The sequence below is a fragment of the Hyla sarda genome, chromosome 5 (assembly GCF_029499605.1).
Source record: "Hyla sarda isolate aHylSar1 chromosome 5, aHylSar1.hap1, whole genome shotgun sequence".
In the NCBI taxonomy this organism is placed as follows: domain Eukaryota; kingdom Metazoa; phylum Chordata; class Amphibia; order Anura; family Hylidae; genus Hyla; species Hyla sarda.
Window position 1 is genome coordinate 377069137 of NC_079193.1, and position 24506 is coordinate 377093642.

General features: G+C 43.6%; 1 protein-coding gene across 4 annotated transcripts in view; it reads right to left on the minus strand.

Moving 5' to 3' along the window:
* TSNARE1 (t-SNARE domain containing 1) overlaps positions 1 to 3971 on the minus strand; it is a 364151-nt gene extending 360180 nt beyond the window's left edge. For all 4 annotated transcript variants that reach the window (XM_056522868.1, XM_056522867.1, XM_056522865.1 and 1 more), the window contains exon 1: positions 3872 to 3971. The gene's annotated coding sequence lies outside the window, so the exon portion shown is untranslated. The remainder of the gene's footprint in view (positions 1 to 3871) is intronic.
* Between the last annotated feature and the right edge of the window lie 20535 nt (positions 3972 to 24506).

The window sequence follows — 24506 nt, forward strand, 5'->3', positions numbered from 1 at the left end:
TTAGCTTTTTTTTTTAGAGGGTTGTTACACTTATGTTTTAAACAGTCTCTTAAAAGTTAAAAGGGGTACTCCGGTGGAATTTTTTATTTTATTTATTTATTTAAATTTTTTTTATCAACTGGTGCCAGAAAGTTAAAAAGATTTGTAAATTACGTCTATTAAAAAATCTTAATCCTTCCAGTACTTATTAGCTGCTGAATACTACAGAGGAAATGGTTTTCTTTTTGGAACACAGAGCTGTCTGCTGACATCATGACCCCAGTGCTCTCTGCTGACATCTCTGTTCATTTTAAGAACTGTCCAGAGCAGGAGAAAATCCTCACAGAAAACCTATGCTGCTCTGGACAGTTCCTAAAATGGACAGAGATGTCAGCAGAGAGCACTGTGCTCGTGATGTCAGCAGAGAGCACTGTGTTCCGAAAAGAAAATAATTTCCTCTGTAGTATTCAGCAGCTAAAAAGTACTGGAAGGATTAAGATTTTTTAATAGAAGTCATTTACAAATCTGTTTAACTTTCTGGCACAGGTTGACTTCTAAAAAAAAATAAAAAGTTTGTTTAGTACAGTGGTTTCCAAACTGTGGACATCCAGATGTTGCAAAACTACAACTTTCACTGGGAGCCCTGAAGATTCGCTGTCAGTGCTGGTAAATTGTATCAAGTCGATCCATTTCATAGGAGTGACTACACCAGATGCAACTATAACAAACCCTCAGCTGTGAGAAATATTACGGTATATCCAGAGACAAAAAAAAATAAAAAAAATAAAAAAAAAAAAAATATATATATATATATATATATATATATATATATATATATATATATATATATATATATAGTATATAAATCAGAAACGAATTCCAAAGCAAAATCAGTCATAAAAAAAATGATGCACGAATTGTGCTGTAAATTGGTGCAGATCTGTTGGGTGAAATAAATCCTAAATGTGACAATTGCAACGTATCCTAGAAAGCAGTGCTTCCCAACCAGGGTGCCTCCAGCTGTGGCCAAACTACAACTCCCAGCATGCCCGGACAGCCTTTGGCTGTCCGGGCATGCTGGGAGTTGTAGTTTGGCCACAGCTGGAGGCACCCTGGTTGGGAAACACTGCTATAAAGTAAGCCTGACACAGCTTTCTTAGGCATCGTACTGAGGTGACTACATTCGGGCACCATTCATGGGCACCTAAACAGTCATAAATATCTTATATAATAAAGGAACCACAACGACCAAGCAAACCAGATGAAAGGAGCACAGGGTAGCACCAATGGGGGTCATGTGACTGTAGAGCAAATAAAATGGGAGGGATCATGTGACTGCTGGGCAGCACCAATAGGGGGAAGATGATGTGACTGCTGGGCAGCACTGGGGTGGAAGGATGACACGGCTGACAGGAAGAACCAATGGAGGAACATGGCTTCTGCAGGGCAGTGCCAATTGAGAATTATGAGACAATTAGGCAGTGCCATCTGAGGGAGCATATGACTGCAGGGCAGCGACAATCCAGGGAGAGTCATGTGACTGCATAGAATACGGAGAGATGGATGGATAGGAAGGGTAGTGCCAATGGAGGGAGGGATCACGTGACTGCAGGGTAGTGCCAATGGAGGGATGGGTCACGTGACTGCAGGGTAGTGCCAATGGAGGGAGGGGTCACGTGACTGCAGGGTAGTGCCAATGGAGGGAGGGGTCACGTGACTGCAGGGTAGTGCTAATGGAGGGAGGGATCACGTGACTGCAGGGTAGTGCCAATGGAGGGATGGGTCACGTGACTGCAGGGTAGTGCTAATGGAGGGAGGGATCACGTGACTGCAGGGTAGTGCTAATGGAGGGATGGGTCACGTGACTGCAGGATAGTGCCAATGGGGGGGATGGGTCACATGCCTGCAGAGCAGTGCCAATGGAGGGATGGATCACGTGACGGCAGGGTAGTGCCAATGGAGGGATGGATCACGTGCCTGCAGGGTAGTGCCAATGGGGGGATGGATCACGTGCCTGCAGGGTAGTGCCAATGGGGGGATGGATCACGTGCCTGCAGGGTAGTGCCAATGGGGGGATGGATCACGTGACTGCAGGGTAGTGCCAATGGGGGGATGGATCACGTGACTGCAGGGTAGTGCCAATGGAGGGATGGATCACGTGACTGCAGGGTAGTGCCAATGGGGGGATGGATCACGTGACTGCAGGGTAGTGCCAATGGGGGGATGGATCACGTGACTGCAGGGTAGTGCCAATGGGGGGATGGATCACGTGACTGCAGGGTAGTGCCAATGGGGGGATGGATCACGTGACTGCAGGGTAGTGCCAATGGGGGGATGGATCACGTGACTGCAGGGTAGTGCCAATGGGGGGATGGATCACGTGACTGCAGGGTAGTGCCAATGGAGGGATGGTTCACGTGACGGCAGGGTAGTGCCAATGGAGGGATGGATCACGTGACGGCAGGGTAGTGCCAATGGAGGGATGGATCACGTGACTGCAGGGTAGTGCCAATGGGGGGATGGATCACGTTACTGCAGGGTAGTGCCAATGGGGGGATGGATCACGTTACTGCAGGGTAGTGCCAATGGGGGGATGGGTCACGTTACTGCAGGGTAGTGCCAATGGGGGGATGGATCACGTTACTGCAGGGTAGTGCCAATGGGGGGATGGATCACGTTACTGCAGGGTAGTGCCAATGGGGGGATGGATCACGTTACTGCAGGGTAGTGCCAATGGGGGGATGGATCACGTTACTGCAGGGTAGTGCCAATGGAGGGATGGGTCATGTGACTGTATGGCCAATGGAGAAAGTGATATGACTGCTGGGCAGCACCAATAAAAAGGCGCGTCACCTGACTGCGGGGCATACCATATTGGGGGGGCGCAGTGTGGCACCAGTGGGTAGAGTCACACATTACTGCAGGGCAGCACTAATGGGGAGGGTCACATGACTGCCAAGCAGTGCCAATGGAAAGAAAGATCATGTGACTGCAGTATTTACAGAGGGCGGCATGGCTGCACAAATGGGGGTGTCTCATGGCTGCACAAATGGGGGTGTCTCATGGCTGCACAAATGGGGGTGTCTCATGGCTGCACAAATGGGGGTGTCTCATGGCTGCACAAATGGGGGTGTCTCATGGCTGCACAAATGGGGGTGTCTCATGGCTGCACAAATGGGGGCGTCTCATGGCTGCACAAATGGGGGCGTCTCATGGCTGCACAAATGGGGGCGTCTCATGGCTGCACAAATGGGGGTGTCTCATGGCTGCACAAATGGGGGCGTCTCATGGCTGCACAAATGGGGGCGTCTCATGGCTGCACAAATGGGGGTGTCTCATGGCTGGACAATATTAATGGGGAGAGTCACGTGACTAGGGGGACACAGCTGCACATATCCGGGACAGTGTCGCCCTCCTGACGGGCACACGGTGACTAGGTAACGGCCCAGGTGGTCTCCGCAGTCTCCGGCCCCTCCATACAGTCAGGAGCCTCACACATGGCCCCAATACAGGAAACCACATGGCCCCACAGCCCTAGATCACGTGACCCCCTCGAGGACGCGACCATCCTTCCCTTCCATGTGGGGGGGGACACAGGCCATACCATGAACCTATTAGTATTACAAGCGCCTAGCATTGCTGAGACTCCACACGCTGGGACTTGTAGTTCCACCACAGCGTGAGGCGCGCACACAAACAAACACATCACAGGGCCCAGCGCCCAGGCCGAACCGCACACCCAGCCTCCAGGCCGGAGCGGCTCCACAGGCGGCCTCCTCCGCACTGGGAATCCGCTCAAGGCTCTGCGAGACCGTGGAGGGCTCGGCCGAGGGCACCGGGTGACGGGCCGGGGTGTCTGGTGACCCAGAGCGGGCGTCTGAGGTGACCCTACCTGGTGGCGGGAGCGCGGGATGACCGGGCTGCGGGATGAGGGGGCGGAGCCGGGGGTCACGTGAGGCGCAGCTGGTTCCTCGTCACGTGACAGCGCGTCGCGTCATGACGTCACCGCGCTGGTTACTCTCCAAAGTCAGTAGAGTCTCCGCCCATTCACGTCTGTAACAAACCGAGACCTCTTGTCCCCGCTCACCCAACCAGGTGGCCTCCAGCTGTTGCCACACTACAAATCCCAGCATGCCCGGATCCGGGTGTTGTTTGGCAACAGCTGGAGGCAGCTTACTCAGTGAAGAGCACAAATCCACTAAAAGACCAACAAACTCCATTCACTTCAATGGAACTGAGCTGTAATACCACACACAGCCTGAGGTCAAGAGTGGCGTTGTTTCTGGAAGAAAGCAGCTGTGTTCTTCTTATCCTGGCTAACAGCAACTGGTGCCAGAAGGTTAAACAGATTTGTAAATGACTTCTATTAAAAAATCTTAATCCTTCCAGTACTTATTAGCTGCTGAATACTACAGAGGAAATTATTTTCTTTTTGGTACACAGAGCTCTCTGCTGACATCATGACCACAGTGCTCTCTGCTGACATCTCTGTCCATTTTAACCCCTCAAGGACCAGGCCCTTTTTGTCCTTAAATGAGTTCTCCAACTGAAATCTTTTAACCCCCGCTGTGCCCGGGCTGTAAAACTATACATAATAAACTTTCACTTACCTGCCTACGATCCCCCGTTGTTCCGATATCGCCGTCCCGTTCTCCGGTCCCTGTCAGCTTCCTGCGGGTCGGTGACTTCACTCTGTGCTCAGCCTATGAGCGGCTGCAGCAATGTCCCGTCGCGGCCTCTGATAGGCTGAGCGCAGAGTGAAGTCACCGACCCGCAGGAAGTGGAAGAGACCGGGACCAGAAAACAGGACGGTGATATCGGAACAACAGGATCGTAGGCAGGTAAGTGAAAGTTTATTATGTATAGTTTTACAGCCCGGGCACAGCGGGGGTTAAACGTTTTAGCTTAGAGAACTCCTTTAAGGACCAGACCAATTTATATTTTAGCATTTTCGTTTTTTCCTCCTCGCCTTCTAAAAATCATAACTCTCTTATATTTCCATCCACAGACCCATATGAGAGCTTATTTTTTGCGTCACCAATTGTACTTTGTAATGACATCACTTATTTTACCATAAAATGTACGGCGCAACCAAACAAATATTATTTATGTGGGAAAATTGAAAAGAAAAATGCAATTTATCAACTTTTGGAAGGTTTTGTTTTCACGCTGTACACTTTCCGGTAAAAATGACATTTTCTTTATTCTGTGGGTCAATACGATTAAAATGATGATGACCCATGATTCTATTCTTTTCTATAATTGTACCGCTTAAAAAAATCTCAAACCATTTTAACAAAATTAGTATGTTTGAAATTGCCCTATTTTCACCACCTATAACTTTCTAATTTTTCCGTATATGGGGCGATATGAGGGCTTATTTTTGCGCCATGATCTGTAGTTTTTATCAGTACCACTTTTGCTTAGGTTTTACTTTTTATACATTTTTTAATTAATTTTTTTAAATAAAATGTGACAAAAAACAGCAATTTTTGACTTTTTTAATTTTTTTACGCTTACGCCGTTCACCGTAAGGGATAATTAACAATATATTTTAATAGTTCAGACTTTTACGCACGCGGCGATACCAAATAAGTACTGGAAGGGTTAAGATTTTTTAATAGAAGTCATTTACAAATCTGTTTAAATTTCTGGCACCAGTTGATTTAAAAAAAGGTTTTCGATGGTAGTACCCCTTTAACCCATTCACGGTATAGCGAATATTCATTTTAGCGTTTTGGCTTTTTACTTCTCGCCTTTTAATAGCCATAACTTACTTTCCCACCCACTTTTTTTTTTCTGCACAACCAATTGTACTTTGTAATGACATCGATCATTTCTCCTCAAAATCAACAGCGAAGACAAAAAATTAAAAAAAAAGTTGTCAGATGAAAAAACAATAGCAATTTGGGGTTTTTGTTTTTCTGCAGTGCACTTCACGGTAACTATTACACATTATCTTTATTCTATAGGTACAAACGATTACAAACATACACAATTTATGTAGGTTTTGTTTTATTTTACTACTTTAAAAAAAAAAAAAAAAAACATTTTTTTTTGTAAGATAATATAAATGCACTACGTAAAAACCCAACCCCCCAATAGTTGCGTAATGGCATTTTCTTTCCAATTTTGCCACGTAAATAAAAAATTTTTGGGCTTCACCATACATTTTGTGGTAAATTGAGTGATGCCATTACAAAGTACAATAAGTCCCGCAAACAACAAGCTTTACAGATGAAAAATTGAAAGAGTTAAGGATTTTAAAAGACGAGAAAGAAAAACTGAAAATGCAAAAAAATAAACAGAGAAATCGCTGCGTAATTAAGGGGTTAAAGGAGAATTCCGGTGTGTCCCTACCATGTGATTGGTGCTCCTGCTCTTGCACCCTTGTCCATGAGTCATCTCTTGCTGCACAACTGGTTAGTGTCCCAATAGGTATGGGGACCCCTAGTGGTGAGATTCTGATGAGCTGTTTTCTTGATAAACTACTAAAAAATTGTGAAACAAACTTATTAGGCTGCATTCACATCTCGTTTTTGCAATACGGGTCCCGTATCCCGTTTCTGTACAAAAACGTACGTCTCCAAACTGGACCAAGACGTATGCAACCGTATATGTGTTTGAAAACGCATGCCCGTTTGCATACATTTTAATATGTTTTCCTTGAAAAAAACGGATACAGTTTTATGTTTGTCAACATTTTAAATAAAGATCTTCTTTTTTTATTGAATTTCCCCCAAAAAATTAATAAATGAAAAACAGTATTGTGCAAACCGGATGTAACCGCACATACGGTTCAATACGGTTACCATAGAACTCCATTTTAAAATAACCGTATACAGGTTGGATACGGTTTTTGACCGGAACACAAAACCATAGTAGACTGCGGTTTGGTGTACCGTTAAAAAAAACGTATAAACCCGTAAATGATGCAAAACTTACACAACCTGATGCTACGTTTGGCGTACGGTTTACAATGCGATGTCTATATATACAGTTTGCAATACGGTTCGATACGTTTTTTTCAATGAAACCAGATACGGCAAACGTATTGCAAAAACGAGATGTGAATGCCGCCTTACAAAAGGTTTCTAATTTGCAACCGTAAAAACCTAGGAATTTAAAAGTAATAATTTGGATAACCATATACACAAGTACGGTTTTTAAACTTAATTGTACCAAATATCCAGACTTTTAAACATGTCCATCCTAACCATATAGAAAAATGTTTTCAAATTAAAGAAAACATTTTTTTGTACAAAGTTATATATTTTTTTCATAGGAAAAAAAAAGATATATAAATATATATTTCAAATAACAATGTGATCTACTTATAATAATGAGTACCGTATATACTCGAGTATAAGCCGAGTTTTTCAGCACAATTTTTCGTGCTGAAAACACCCCCCCTCGGCTTATACTCGAGTGAACTCTCCGCCCTCAGTGGTCTTCAACCTGCAGACCTCCAGATGTTTCAAAACTACAACTCCCCAGCATGCCCGGGAGTTTTAGTTTTGAAACATCTGGAGGTCCGCAGGTTGAAGACCACTGTCATTGAAAGGCGGTGATGATAAAGGGGAGGGAGGGGGTGGAATGATGACAGATGGTGATGATGAAAGGGGGGGTGTGGGATGATGACGGGGGGGGGATGATGACGGGGGGGGGGGATGATGACGGGGGGGAGGATGACAGGGTGGTGATGATGAGGGTGTTAATGACGGGGTCTGGATGATGACAGGCGGGGATGATGACAGGGTGATGAGGATGAGGGTGTTAATGACGGGGTCTGGATGATGACAGGGGGGGATGGTGTATTTCTCACCCTAGGCTTATAGTCGAGTCAATAACTTTTTTTTTTTTTTTTTTTTTTTTTTTTTTTTTTTTTTCTGTTTTTTTGGGGTGAAATTAGGGGCCTCGGCTTATATTCGGGTCGGCTTATACTCGAGTATATACGGTAATTTCAAAAAAATGGTAATGTGTGTTTTCTATGCCTTTTTTTTATGTTTGCGCCTCTTTAAAGGGTTTGTGCCAAATTTTCCATCTTTTAAAAAAGTAGCATTTTCATAAATTTCTGACCACGGCAAAAAGCCGACTGAAAACGCACATACAACAGCCAACCAAAGGAATGCGCGTAGAAGAAAAGGCGCAAAAAAAGGTGGAAAAAACTCACTGTGCCAAATTTTTGCGTCATATTTAGTCAAAAAAAAAAAAAATAAGAGGCTTCATAAATACCCCCCATTATCTTTATTCTGTAGGTCCATACGATTCCAACGATCCAAAATTTTATACAGGTTTTGTTTTATTTTGCTAGAGAGAAAAAACATAATTTTTTGTAAGAAAATTAGTATGCTTAAAATTGTCCCCTTCTGACCCTTATAACCTTTATTTTTCCGCGCATAGGGCGGTATGAGGGCCCATTTTTTGTGCCGTGATCTGTAGTTATGCAGTTTTGCCAAAGCTTGGCAGTGATCAGTGTTATCGGCGGTCGATTGCTCAAGCCTGCATCTCAAGCTTGGAGCAATCAATCGCCGAAGGGACACGTCGGCAGAAGGTAATAGGACCGCTCGTGTCCCAGCTGATCGGGACACCGTATTTTCACTGCAGTGGTCCCGATCAGCCACACTGAGCAGCCGGGCAGCTTTCACTGTCGTTTTAGACGCGGCGTTCGACTTTAAAGGGTTAATAGCGCTTGGCACCACAATCGCTGCTGCGCGCTATTAGCCCCGGGTCTAGGCTTCAGATACATGCCGGGACCGACCCGATATGACGCGGGGCCACCGCGTGACCCCGCGTTATATCGCGGGAGCTAGCCAAGGACGTAAATATACGTCCTTGGTCGTTAAGGGGTTAAATTAAGGTGGTCGGGACTGTACAATTTCACCGCGGTGGTCTCGATCACCCATAGCAATCAGCTGGCAAAATTCAGTTGCCAGTTTTAGGTCCCGCGATCAGCTTTGATCACAGGATTTAAAGGGTTAATAGCCTTGCCGCTATTAGCTGTGACTCCTGACTGTTGATTCCAGCCGTGTGCCGCATGGTACGGAGCGGGATGAGGTCCCTATTTTATATGAAGGATAGCCTTATGCTTATCCCTATCTTATATGAAGGATAGACTTATGCTTATCCCTATCTTATATGAAGTATAGCCTTATGTCTATCCCTATCTTATATGACAAAAAGCCTTATGTATATCCCTATCTTATATGAAGGATAGCCTTATGTATATCCCTATCTTATATGAAGGATAGCCTTATACCTATCCCTATCTTATATGAAGGATGGCCTTATACCTATCCCTATCTTATATGAAGGATAGCCTTATACCTATCTCTGTCTTATATGAAGGATAACCTTATGCCTATCCCTATCTTATATGAATGATAGCCTTATGCTTATCCCTATCTTATATGAAGGATAACCTTATGCCTATCCCTATCTTATATGAAGGATAGCCTTATGCCTATCTCTATCTTATATAAAGGATAGCCTTATGTATATCCCTATCTTATATGAAGGATAGCCTTTTACCTATCTCTATCTTATATGAAGGATAGCCTTATACCTATCTCTATCTTATATGAAGGATAGCCTTATACCTATCCCTATCTTATATGAAGGATAGCCTTATACCTATCTCTATCTTATATGAAGGATAACCTTATGTATATCCCTATCTTATATGAAGGATAACCTTATGCCTATCTCTATCTTATATGAAGGATAGCCTTATGTATATCCCTATCTTATATGAAGGATAACCTTATGCCTATCCCTATCTTATATGAAGGATAGCCTTATGTATATCCCTATCTTATATGAAGGATAGGCTTATACCTATCCCTATCTTATATGAAGGATAGCCTTATGTCTATCCCTATCTTATATGAAGGATAACCTTATGCCTATCCCTATCTTATATGAAGGATGGCCTTATGTATATCCCTATCTTATATGAAGGATAGCCTTATGTCTATCTCTATCTTATATGAAGGATGGCCTTATGTATATCCCTATCTTATATGAAGGATAGCCTTATGCCTATCCCTATCTTATATGAAGGACAGCCTTATGCCTATCCCTATTTTATATAAAGGATAGTCTTATACTTATCCATATCTTATATGAAGGATAGCCTTATGCCTATTCCAATCCTATATGAATGATAGCCTTAGGCCTATCCCTATCTTATATGAAGGATAGCCTTATACCTATCCCTATCTTATATGAAGGATAGCCTTATGCCTATCTCTATCTTATATGAAGGATAGCCTTATGCCTATCCCTATCTTATAAAGAGGATAGCCTTATGCCTATCCCTATCTTATATGAAGGATAGCCTTATGCTTATCCCTATCTTATATGAAGGTCACCACTTCTGCAGGAAGGCTATTCCATGCATCCACTACTCTCTAAGTAATATTTGGGATTAATGAAGCACTTTGTAAAGGTATTTCTCACCTGATTAAAGGGAACAAAATCCTTTTGGGATTCTGATACCTAAACCCCCGAATAGCATGAAACTTTTGGGGGGCCACCACCTTTCCTTTCCCAAGGTCCTCCTCCAACCCTGATGTCTTTGTGCCCTTATAGTGCGTATGGACAGAGCTTATCACAGACAGGGTGCTAAGTGACAAACCCCACTCTTCTAAGTCAGAAATGTTCTCTTCCATCTGACAAACTTCTGTACATCTACCACTCTCCTAATGCAATAGTTTGGATAGGTCTCTGTGCTTCCAGTGGTTTTTCGGGAGGCTTCAGCTGAATCTGTACTCATTAGCACAGCCATTATACACAGCAACACGTTCAGCTCTGCTACATCTGTTCTGCAGTCTCCCATACGGCCATTTATAGGGTTTGTTTGCATTATTATTTTTCCCTGTGTATAATTTAAGCTTTGTAAATGCCGGTCCCCGGAGCCGCGCGGTTCACCGATCTCATTAGTATTCATTAAATATTGAAATTTCAGTTCTCGTCTTTTGTAGTTTGCAGTCCAGGACTCTGAGCGCTGCGCCAGGTGAGAGATTCAACCCAGACTTAAAGGGACAAACTAAATGGGAATTATAAACCCAAAGAAGAGGGAAAAAGGGGGAGTAATGGAGGTATGGCGCTACTGACCCACAGCGATCCCAGTACATGCAGGTTCTGGAAGTCATCCATACAGATGTTTCTTGGATCTGTGTCTGGGAAAGCTGGGTGATGTTTCTTGGAAAGCTGGATAATTTCAATAAAAACTCTGGGTCTGCCACTCCAGACAGGATTGTATCACATATAACTATACAGATACGGTATTCTGCTAAAGAGTCTGTGAAAGCCTTGTATGGACACCCATGGGAGCCATCATATATATATATATATATATATATATATATATATATATATATATATATACAGGGCTGGCGCTACCATGGGAACTGGTGGGTCCATTGGTCCCAGGAGGCACTTTTCAGGGGCAGCACTTTGCTATCCCCTTTTTTTTTTGTGCCATCTAGGTCCATGGTCGGGCCAGCCCTGCCGCTCTGCCGCCGCTGCTCATTGTTCTAAAGCGGCCGAGGCGCCAGCGCATCCCGAGCTGCTTAATAGCGCAGTGGCCACTTTAACACAGTGAGCCTGTGGCCGGCCGGCCCGAGTCTAATGAGGGACGTCGCGCAAGTGACATTTCTATGCAGACCCGCGCAGGAGGACGTCAGTGACATCACTCATCAGGCCGCCTTGGAGAGAAGAAGCAGGTGAGTGTGTGTGTCTGTGCATCTGTGTGTGTGTGTGTGTGTGTGTGTGTGTCAGGTGGGGGGAGACTATGCTACCTAATGTGGGGAATCTATGCTGCCTAATGTGAATCTATGCTGCCTAATGTGGAGAAACTACTGTATGCTACCTAATGTTGGGAATCTATGCTACCTAATGTGGAAAAACTATGCTACCTAAGGTGAAGAAACTATGCTACCTAATATGGGGAAACTATGCTACCTAATGTGGAGAAACTATGCTATCTAAGGTGTGGAAACGATGCTACCTAATGTGGGAAAAATATGCTACCTAATGTGGAGAAACTATGCTACCTAATGTGGAGAAAATATTCTACCTAAGGTGGGGAAACTATGCTACCTAATGTGGGGAAACTATGCTACCTAATGTGGAGAAACTATGCTACCTAAGGTGGAGAAACTATGCTACCTAATGTGGGGAAACTATGCCACCTAATGTGAGGGAACTATGCTACCTAAGGTGGGGAAATTATGCTACCTAATGTGGGGAATCTATGCTACCTAATGTGAAGAAAATATGCTACCTAAGGTGGGGAAACTATGCTACCTAATGTGGGGAATCTATGCTACTTAATGTGGGGAAACTATGCTGCCTACCCAATGTGGGGGAACTGCTGCCCTGTGTCCTGTCTACAGTCAGCATGGTCGTGGGGTATCATGGTCTTGGGCTGCATGATGCTGCTGGTACTGGGGGGGCTACAGTTCAATGAGGGAACCATGAAATTCATCATGGAATGTGACATACTGGAGCAGAGAAAAATCCCCTCCCTTTAGAGATTGGGTCGCAAGACAGTATTCACACAGGATAAGGACCCCAAACACCTCCAAGACCAACACTGCCTGTAAAGAAGCTGAGGGTAAACCTTATTGGGCATCTTCAAACGAAAGGTGGGGGAGAGCAAGGTCTCTAAAATCCACCAGTTCGATAATGTCATCATGGAGGAGGAAAGAGGACTCCAGGGTCAACCTGTGAAGATCTGGTGAACTCCATGTCCAATTTTCACTGTAGGACTCGGCCATTTTTTGCACATCTGACCACTGTCACTTTAAACATTAATAACTCTGATGCTTTTACCTTTCATTCTGATTCCGAGATTGTTTTTTCGTGCCATATTCTACTTTCTGTTAGGGGTAAAATTTTGTCGATGCTCGCATAATTTCTTCATGAAACATTCCAAAATGTAATTAAAAAATTTAAAATTTTGCATTTTTTTTTTACTTTCAAGCTTTCTGCTTATAAGGAAAATGAATATCCCAAATAAATTATATATTGATTCACATATACAACATGTCTACTTTATGATTGCATCATAAAGTTGACATGTTTTTACTTTTGGAAGACATCAGAGGGCTTCAAAGTTCAGCAGCAATTTTACAATTTTTCCAAAAATTTTCAAAATCGAAATTTTTTAGGGACCAGTTCTGTTTTGAAGTGAATTTGAAGGGTCTTCTTATTAGAAATACCCCACAAATGACCCCATTATAAAAACTGCACCCCCCAAAATATTCAAAATGACATTCAAAAGGTTTGTTAACCCTTTAGGTGTTGCACAGGAATAGCAGCAAATTGAAGGAGAAAATTCAAAATCTTCATTTTTTACACTCGCATGTTCTTGTAGACCCAGTTTTTGAATTTTTACATGGGGTAAAAGGAGAGAAATCTTCCTAAAATGTGTAACCCAATTTCTCTCGAGTAAGGAAATACCTCATATGTGTATGTCAAGTGTTCGGCGGGTGCACTAGAGGGCTCAGAAGGGAAGGAGCGACAGTGGGATTTTGGAGAGTGAGTTTTTCTGAAATGGTTTTTGGGGGGCATGTCGCATTTAGGAAGCCCCTGTGGTGCCAGAACAGCAAAAAAAAAAAAAACATGGCATACTATTTTGGAAACTACACCCCTCAAGGAACGTAACAAGGGGTCCAGTGAGCCTTAACACCCCACAGGTGTTTCATGACTTTTCTTTAAAGTTGGATGTGTAAATTATTATTATTTTTTTCCCTAAAATGCTAGTTTTCCCCCAAATTTTTTTGGATTTTGGAGAGTGAGTTTTTCTGAAATGGTTTTTTGGGGCATGTCCCATTTAGGAAGCCCCTATGGTGCCAGGACAGCAAAATAAAACCCCACATAGCATACTATTTTGGAAACTACACCCCTCAAGGAAAATAGCAAGGGGTACAGTGAGCCTTAACACCTGACAGGTGTTTGACGACTTTCGGATGTCGGATGTGTAAATTAAAAAAAAAAAATTTTCACTAAAATGCAGTTTTCCCCCCCAAATTTTACATTTTTACAAGGGGTAATAGGAGAAAATGACCCCCAAAATTTGTAACCCCATTTCTTCTGAGTATGGAAATACCCAATGTGTGGACATCAAGTGCATTGCTGGCACACTACAATGCTCAGAAGAGAAGGAGCGCCATTGAGCTTTTGGAGACAGAATTTGGTTGGAATAGAAGTCAGGGGCATGTGCATTTACAACCCCCCCCCCCCCCCCCGTGGTGCCAGAACAGTAAACACCCCCCCCCCACATGTGACCCCATTTTGGAAACTACACCCCTCACGGAATGTAATAAGGGGTGCAGTGAGTATTTACACCCCACTGGCATTTGACAGATCTTTGGAACAGTGGGCTGTGCAAATGAAAAATTACATTTTTCATTTTCACGGACCACTGTTCCAAAAATCTGTCAGACACCTGTGGGGCATAAATGCTCACTGTACCCCTTATTACATTACGTGAGGGGTGTAGTTTCCAAAATGGGATCACATGTGGGGGGGTCCATTGTTCTGGCACTGTGGGGGCTTTTTAAACACACGTGACCTTCAATTCCTGACAAATTTTCTCTTTAAAATCCCAATGGCGCTCCTTCTCTTCTGAGCATTGTAGTGCGCCAGCAGAGCACTTTACATCCACATATGGGGTATATTCTTACTCAGAAGAAATGGGGTTACAAATTTGTGGGGCTTTTTTCCTATTTTTCCTTGTGAAAATGAAAAATTTAGGGTAACACCAGCATTTTAGTGAAAACATTTATTTTTTTCATTTTTCCACCCAACTTTGAAGAATTTTCATTAAACACCTGTAGGGTGTTAAGGCTCACTATACCCCTTGTTACGTTCCGCGAGGGGTGTCGTTTCCAAAATGGGGTCACATGTGGGTATTTCTTTTTTTGCGTTTATGGCAGAACTGCTGTAAAATCAGCCACCCCTGTGCAAATCACCAATTTAGGCCTCAAATGTACATGGTGCGCTCTCACTCCTGAGCCTTGTTGTGCGCCCGCAGAGCATTTTATGTCCACATATGGGGTATTTTCGTACTCAGGAGAAATTGCGTTACAAATTTTGGGGTCTTATTTTCCTTTTAACACTTGAGAAAATAAAAAGTATGGGGCAACACCAGCATGTCAGTGTAATTTTTTTTTATTGATTTACACTAACAGGCTGGTGTAGCCCCCAACTTTTCCTTTTCATAAGGGGTAAAAGGAGAAAAAGCCCCCCAAAATTTGTAGTGCAATTTCTCCTGAGTACGGAAATACCCCATATGTGGCCCTAAACTGTTTCCTTGAAATACGACAGGGCTCCGAAGTGAGAGAGCGCCATCAGCATTTGAGGACTACATTGGGATTGCATAGGGGTATTCTATGCCAGTGATTCCCAAACAGGGTGCCTCCAGCTGTTGCTAAACTCCCAGCATGCCTGGACAGTCAGTGGCTGTCCGGAAATGCTGGGAGTTGTTGTTTTGCAACAGCTGGAGGCTCCGTTTTGGAAACACTGCTGTACAATAAGTTTTTCATTTTTATTGGGGGAGCAGTGTAAGGGGGTGTATATGTAGTGTTTTACCCTTTATTACGTGTTATTGTAGTGTAGTGTTTTTAGGGTACATTCACACTGGCGGAGGTTTACAGTGAGCTTCCCGCTAGAAATTTGCGCCGCGGCGAAAAATTTGCCGCAGCTCATACTTGAAGCAGGGAACTTACTGTAAACCTGTCTGTGTGAATGTACCCTGTACATTCACATGGGGGGCAAACCTCCATCTGTTTCAAAACTACAACTCCCAGCATGTACTGACAGACCGTGCATGCTGGGAGTTGTAGTTTTGCAACAGCTGGAGGCACACTGGTTGGAAAACCTTCAGTTAGGTTCTGTTACCTAACTCAGTATTTTCCAACCAGTGTGCCTCCAGCTGTTGCAAAACTACAACTCCCAGCACCGAAGGGCATGCTGGGAGATGTAGTTATGCAACAGCTGGAGGTACGCAACTACAACTCCCAGCATGCCGAGACAGCTGTTTTCTGTGTGGGCATGCTGGGATTTGCCGTTTTGCAACATCTGGAGGGCGACAGTTAGAGACCAGTGCACAGAGTCTCCAAACTGTGGACCTCCAGATGCTGCAAAACTACAAATCCCAGCATGCACAGACAGCAAACTGCTGTGTGCGCATGCTAGGAGTTGTAGTTTTGCAAGATCTAGAGGGAAGTATAGAGATCTCTGTGCAGTGGTCTCTAAACTGTAGACCTCCAGCTGTTGCAAAACTGCAAATCCCAGCATGCCCAAACAGCTGTTTGGGCATGCTGGGAATTGTAGTTTTGCAACATCTGGAGGGCTACAGTCTCTGACTGTAGCCCTCTAGATGTTGCTAGGCAATTTACCGGCTTCCGTCGGATCCAGGGAGCCGTCCTCTTCTGCCGCACGACATGCCGCCCTTGCCGATCACCGCAGCCGATCGCGCCCCGCAGCCTCCACCGACGGGTAAGTGGATCTTCGGCGCCTGGTCCCCTTCGGTTCCCCGTTCTGCCTGGCCTATTGTGGGTGGGCAGAACGGGGAAAAGGAAAGTTAACCACCCCGCCCCCGATCTGCTATTGGTCGTCGCGTCTAGACCACCAATAGCAGGGATAGGAGGGGTGGCACCCCTGCCACCTCACTCCTATCCCTTCAGGGGGATCGTAGGTGTCATGGATAACCGCGATCCCCCTTATATTCCGGGTGATCGGGTCACCATAGACCCGTATGACCCGGAATCGGTGCAAATTCACTTGTGATTTGCGCCGCACGCCGATATGGGGGGGGGGGGGGTCTGATGACCCCCTTGGGCATTTGCGCGGGGTGCCTGCTGTTTGATATCAACAGTCACCCCGGTCTGGTCCCCGCCTGGCGCGCGGCAGGGACCGAAATTCCCACGGGCGTACAGGTACGTCCTGGGTCCTTAAGTACCAGGGTGTCAGGACGTACCCGTACGCCCTGGGTCCTGAACAGGTTAAAGGAGAACTCCAGCCACAATTAACCTATTCCCTATACACAGGATAGGGGATAAGTAGCTGGCCCAGCATTTGAACCCCCGTGATCTCCGGAATTAGACCCCAGCTCTCTCAGTGAGAAGCGCCTGTGGTCTTCCGGTAGATGGCACACCCTCCATTACTTTCTATGGGAGTGTCAATGATGCCCAAGAGCTGTACTCGGGTCTTTTCGGCGCTCTCACAGAAATAAATGAGGTGCGTACCTGCAGCATGCGTTCCTCACTGAGAGCCGTGGCCCGTTCCAGAGATCACAAGGGGGTCCCAGTGGTTGGACCTCCTGAGATAAGCTACTTATCCCCTATACTGTCAAGTTAATTTGGCTGGAGTTCTTCTTTAAAGAGGTACTCTTCCCCTACATATCTTATCCCCTATCCAAAGGATAAGATGTCTGATTGCGGGGGGTCCCCTGTGATCTCGGCTGCGCCGATCCAAGACTTCCGGTGCACAGAGCAAACTTTACTCTGTGCCGGTTGACTGGCAATGCGGGACAAAGGCTTGTAACGTCGCGCTCCGCTCGTGATGTCACGGCCATGCTCACTCAATGCAAGTCTATGGGAGGGGGGGGTGGCGGCCGTCACGCCCCCTCCTATAGACTTTCATTGAGGGGGCGTGGCCGTGATGTCAAGGGGCCTCGGGCGCTGCACCCGAGGCTCGGCCAGTGCTGGAAAATAATGGTGGCCACACAAAATATGGACACTTTTAAGTCCTCCGCAGGATGAGGCTGGCACACAAAGGGTTAACATGCACATTTGTCTAATTATAATTTACTGTCTGTGATTTCACGAAGCACTAAAAAAAAACAAAAAAAAAAAAACGCTGAAAATGAGATCTTTCTGTTCCGAGCCCCGCGGCTCTCATTGATTTCATCCCTCCGGTTGTTGACATGTCTAACACTTAAAACAAGACCAATAAAGAAGAATTCACTGGAAAAAAAAAAAACGGATTTCACCTCGTTCCCCATAATGGCCCTCATTTACTATTCTAAACCCGACTTCTGGGTTTTTTTGGTGCATCTTTGTCTGCGACATGTCGCAGACATCGTGCGCCAGTCTGCGACACCATGCAACATTTTTTCCCGACGGACCCGATGTGGATTCTCCCAAACCCGAAAAAGGGGCGTAACCCGACATTTCTGAGCTTTCCCACGTATTTATAAAGGTTTCCAACCCGAATTTGTTGAATTGTTGTGGATTTTTTCCCGACAGCTCAGAGGAGTTGGAAACCAAAACCAACAAAACCCACGAGCGACAAACAGGATGCGACATAATAATAATAAATACCAGGGAAAAAAGCAGTCGGGTAAGAAAGCAAGATAGACTTACAAGCCGATTTTCTAAGTAAATGAGGGCCATTGTGTATAAATAGTAGCAGGGGGCGGGCACAGGTGGAGTAGAAAGGGGGCTTGAGCCCCTGCCCTTTTGACTTACCTCCTATAAGTGGCTTTTTTTTTCAGTTCAGCCCCTGCCCCCAAAATGCCTGTGCACGTCCCTGCATAGTAGTGTACAGTGGTCCCTCAAGTTACAATATTAATTGGTTCCAGGACGACCATTGTATGTTGAGACCATTGTATGTTGAGACCATAACTCTATGGAAACCTGGTAATTGGTTCTGAAGCCACCAAAATGTCATCCAAAAATAGGAAAAAGTGAGGATTAAACCAAAACAAGTAGATAACTAATATAGATAAAGAAAATCCTTATATATAAAAGTAAGAAAGATCTGCTGGAGCTGTAATCACTGTCTATGTCAGTGTTTCCCAACTAGGGTGCCTTCAGCTGTTGCAGAACTACAACTCCCAGCATGCCCGGACAGCCAAAGGCTGTCCGGGCATGCTGGGAGTTGTAGTTTTGCAACAGCTGGAGGCACCCTGGATAGGAATCACTGGTCTGTGTAGAGGACAGGAGCTTCTTCAGGGTCCTGTACAGAACATGCAATGTCCTAAAAGTGTAAAATGGAGCCGCCCTCACCTGCTGTCCAAAGGAGCAGCTTACCCTGCACAGGTAAAGAGTACAGAACATGTAATACCTCCCTGTACTGTAGGGGGCGCTACCAGACACCAGTCAGTGTATACACTTTAGTAATACAGGTAAAGAGTACAGAACATGTAATACTTCGCTGTACTGTAGGGGGTGCTACCAGATACCAGTCAGTGCATACACTTCAGTAATACAGGTAAAGAGTACAGAACATGTAATACCTCCCTGTACTGTAGGGGGCGCTACCAGACACCAGTCAGTGCATACACTTCAGTAATACAGGTAAAGAGTAGTACAAAACATGTAATACCTCCCTGTCCTGTAGGGGGCTCTACCAGACACCAGTCACTGCATTCACTTCAGTAATACAGGTAAAGAGTACAGAACATGTAATACCTCCCTGTACTGTAGGGGGCGCTACCAGACACCAGTCAGTGCATACACTTCAGTAATACAGGTAAAGAGTACAGAACATGTAATACTTCGCTGTACTGTAGGGGGCACTACCAGACACCAGTCAGTGCATACACTTCAGTAATACAGGTAAAGAGTACAGAACATGTAATACCTCCCTGTACTGTAGGGGGCGCTACCAGACACCAGTCAGTGCATACACTTCAGTAATACAGGTAAAGAGTAGTACAAAACATGTAATACCTCCCTGTCCTGTAGGGGGCTCTACCAGACACCAGTCACTGCATACACTTCAGTAATACAGGTAAAGAGTAGTACAGAACATGTAATACCTCCCTGTACTGTAGGGGGCGCTACCAGACACCAGTCACTGCATACACTTCAGTAATACAGGAAAAGAGTAGTACAGAACATGTAATACCTCCCTGTACTGTAGGGGGCGCTACCAGACACCAGTCACTGCCTACACTTCAGTAATACAGGTAAAGAGTACAGAACATGTAATACCTCCCTGTACTGTAGGGGGCGCTACCAGACACCAGTCAGTGCATACACTTCAGTAATACAGGTAAAGAGTACAGAACATGTAATACCTCCCTGTACTGTAGGGGGCGCTACCAGACACCAGTCAGTGCAAACACTTCAGTAATACAGGTAAAGAGTACAGAACATGTAATACCTCCCTGTACTGTAGGGGGCGCTACCAGACACCAGTCAGTGTATACACTTCAGTAATACAGGTAAAGAGTACAGAACATGTAATACCTCCCTGTACTGTAGGGGGCGCTACCAGACACCAGTCAGTGTATACACTTCAGTAATACAGGTAAAGAGTACAGAACATGTAATACCTCCCTGTACTGTAGGGGGCGCTACCAGACACCAGTCAGTGCATACACTTCAGTAATACAGGTGTTTTACCAGTAAAATGCCCATTCTAATTGGTCGGTTCTTCCGGCTATTGACACGTTTCACAGATCTGGATTGTCCGTAGCATTGTATGTTGAGTCTGGTTTCAAGTTACAATGGTCCAGAAAAGACCATTGTATGTTGAAATTATTGTATGTTGAGGCCATTGTAAGTTGAGGGATCACTGTATACTGCCAGAGGATGGGCTTCCGGGCCCCAATGTCTGTACTAGGGGCCCCTACCTAACTTGTGCTATCTATAATACTGGAACAGCATTTGGGGCCCCTCAGGCCTAGCACAAGGTGCAGCCTCTAAAGCAGTAGTCTTCAAACTGAGAACCTCCAGATGTTACAAAACTACAACTCCCAGCATGCCCATATAGCTGTTGGCTGTCCGGGCATGCTGGGAGTTGTAGTTTTGCAATATCTCTAGTGATGGGAGATAAAACCACCTAAATGGAGATCATAAATAATACCGCAAATGAGTTAAACTTCATAATAAGGACAAGTAACATCAGGAAACATCAATACGTGCCCCATTAGGAATCGTTATGTACATGAAGTGAGGGCGGACATTATTCCGATCATTGAGGAGGAATATTGGAGGGATAATCGCAGGAGATAGGACTAATAGAGATGAAAAGCCGTAATGACGACCATTAGGGGCCCACGTGATGTGCGGCACCAGGAACAGTCTGTATGATACGGTATAGGCCAAGGGGGTGCGTGACGTGTGGATAAGGGGTATACATGGTGCCCCCTCCTCTGGCATCATCGGGGACAACAACCTTTATATTGGTGGGAAACGTTCTAGGTTCATGTCAGAGGTTGGAGCAGGTAAGTGCTGGTAATGGTTCTCTAGAACTCTACATAATGGGCTCAGTCCGTCCTGACTATAATAATATCTATTAGGATGTCTGTACATGTGACGTATAGAGACGGTTTATGTATCCAAAGTAAATATGATATAGATAAATAGATATGAGATAGATAGATAGATATGAAATAGATAGATAGATAGATATGAGATAGATATGAGATAGATAGATATGAGGTAGATAGATAGATATGAGATAGATAGATATGAGATAGATAGATATGAGATAGATATGAGATAGATAGATAGATATGAGATAGATAGATATGAGATAGATAGATATGAGATAGATAGATAGATATGAGATAGATATGAGATAGATATGAGGTAGATAGATAGATATGAGATAGATAGATATGAGATAGATAGATAGATATGAGATAGATAGATAGATATGAGATAGATAGATATGAGATAGATAGATAGATATGAGATAGATAGATATGAGATAGATAGATATGAGATAGATAGATAGATATGAGATAGATATGAGATAGATATGAGATAGATAGATATGAGATAGATAGATGTTACGCCTAGCGCTCCGGGTCCCCGCTCCTCCCCGGAGCGCTCACGGCGTCTTTCTCCCTGCAGCGCCCCGGTCAGTCCCGCTGACCGGGAGCGCTGCACTGACATGGCCGTCGGGGATGCGATTCGCACAGCGGGACGCGCCCGCTCGCGAATCGCATCCCAGGTCACTTACCCGTCCCGGTCCCCTGCTGTCATGTGCTGGCGCGCGCGGCTCCGCTCTCTAGGGCGCGCGCGCGCCAGCTCTCTGAGACTTAAAGGGCCAGTGCACCAATGATTGGTGCCTGGCCCAATTAGCTTAATTGGCTCCCACCTGTTCCCTGGCTATATCTGATCTCCTCCCTTGCATTCCCTTGCCGGATCTTGTTGCCTTGTGCCAGTGAAAGCGTTTAGTGTGTCCAAAGCCTGTGTTACCTGAACTTCTGCTATCCATCCTGACTACGAACCTTGCCGCCTGCCCCGACCTTCTGCTACGTCTGACCTTGCCTCTGCCTAGTCCTTCTGTCCCACGCCTTCTCAGCAGTCAGAGAGGTTGAGCCGTTGCTGGTGGATACGACCTGGTTGCTACTGCCGCAGCAAGACCATCCCGCTTTGCGGCGGGCTCTGGTGAACACCAGTAGCCTCTTAGAACCGGTCCACCAGCACGGTCCACGCCAATCCCTCGCTGACACAGAGGATCCACTACCTGTAAGCCGAATCGTGACAATAGATATGAGATAGATAGATATGAGATAGATAGATATGAGATAGATAGATAGATATGAGATAGATAGATAGATATGAGATAAATAGATAGATAGATATGAGATAAATAAATAGATATGAGATAGATAGATATGAGATAGATAGATATGAGATAGATAGATATGAGATAGATAGATATGAGATAGATAGATATGAGATAAATAGATATGAGATAGATAGATATGAGATAGATAGATAGATAGATATGAGATAGATAGATATGAGATAGATAGACATGAGATAAATAGATATGAGATAGATAGATAGATAGATAGATATGAGACAGATAGATATGAGATAGATAGATAGATATGAGATAGATATGAGATAGATAGATAGATAGATAGATATGAGATAGATAGATAGATAGATATGAGATAGATATATAGATAGATATGAGATAGATAGATATGAGATAGATAGATATGAGATAGATAGATATGAGATAGATATGAGATAGATAGATAGATATGAGATAGATAGATAGATATGAGATAAATAGATATGAGATAGATAGATATGAGATAGAAAGATATGAGATAGATAGATAGATAGATATGAGATAGATAGATATGAGATAGATAGATAGATAGATAGATAGATATGAGATAGATAGATAGATAGATATGAGATAAATAAATAGATATGAGATAGATAGATATGAGATAGATAGATAGATAGATATGAGATAGATAGATATATATGAGATAGATAGATAGATATGAGATAGATAGATAAATAGATATGAGATAGATAGATATGAGATAGATAAATAGATATGAGATAGATAGATAGATATGAGATAGATAGATAAATAGATATGAGATAGATAGACAGATATGAGATAGATAGATATGAGATAGATAGATATGAGATAGATAGATATGAGATAGATATGAGATAGATAGATAGATAGATATGAGATAGATAGATAGATATGAGATAGATAGATATGAGATAGAAAGATATGAGATAGATAGATAGATAGATATGAGATAGATAGATAGATAGATATGAGATAGATAGATATGAGATAGATAGATAGATAGATATGAGATAAATAAATAGATATGAGATAGATAGATATATATGAGATAGATAGATAGATATGAGATAGATAGATATATATGAGATAGATAGATAGATAAATAGATATGAGATAGATAGATATGAGATAGATAGATAAATAGATATGAGATAGATAGATAGATATGAGATAGATAGATAAATAGATATGAGATAGATAGATATGAGATAGATAGATATGAGATAGATAGATATGAGATAGATAGATATGAGATAGATAGATAGATATGAGATAGATAGATAGATAAATAGATATGAGATAGATAGACAGATATGAGATAGATAGATAGATAGATAGATATGAGATAGATAGATATGAGATAGATAGATAGATAGACAGATATGAGATAAATAGATATGAGATAGATAGATATGAGATAGATAGATATGAGATAGATAGATATGAGATAGATAGATAGATATGAGATAGATAGATAGATATGAGATAGATAGATATGAGATAGATAGATATGAGAGATAGATAGATATGAGATAGATAGATAGATATGAGATAGATATGAGATAGATATGAGATAGATAGATAGATAGATATGAGATAGATAGATAGATATGAGATAGATAGATATGAGATAGATAGATAGATATGAGATAGATAGATAGATAGATATGAGATAGATAGATATGAGATAGATAGAATAGATACATTGGGGGAGATTTATCAAAGGATTTAGACTGGTTTTTCATGTCTAAATTTGTCGCACGGATAGTCGCAGTGTAAATATGTGCGACTTTTTTGCGGCTTTTGCTCTAGAGGATTTTTAGAACATGATGTGTTTTAGTCTATTTTAGACAGAAATGCATTGGTGCTGAATTTATCAAAAGCGACTTTACAGCGACAAGTCGCATCAGCTGAGAGTACGCCGAAATGTCAGACCGTGCTGGAGCAGTTTAAATACAGTCTAAAGCCTAGATTCC